The following is a 276-nucleotide window of genomic DNA, read 5'->3' as shown; positions in this document are numbered from 1 at the left end:
AAAAAAAATAAAAATAAATATATATATATATATATATATATGATAATAAAATAGAGAATATTGCAAAGTTTCCAAATTCTGGATAAATGAACCCTTTAATTGTTTTCTCTAAAGACAGCCCTGGCATAAAGCACATAAAATAAAATATTCAATGTAATTTTATGCAAATGCCAGGTTCGAGACTAACAATTAACAAAGGGAATCAAAATTGCCCAGGCATATCTGTTCAGCTATGCAGACTCATCTTTAGTTCCATAATAGACAAGCAAATAGTCA

The sequence above is a fragment of the Meleagris gallopavo genome, chromosome 3 (genome assembly GCF_000146605.3).
Source record: "Meleagris gallopavo isolate NT-WF06-2002-E0010 breed Aviagen turkey brand Nicholas breeding stock chromosome 3, Turkey_5.1, whole genome shotgun sequence".
Taxonomy (NCBI): domain Eukaryota; kingdom Metazoa; phylum Chordata; class Aves; order Galliformes; family Phasianidae; genus Meleagris; species Meleagris gallopavo.
The sequence above is the reverse complement of the archived record's forward strand: the minus strand, read 5'-3'. Positions refer to the sequence as shown.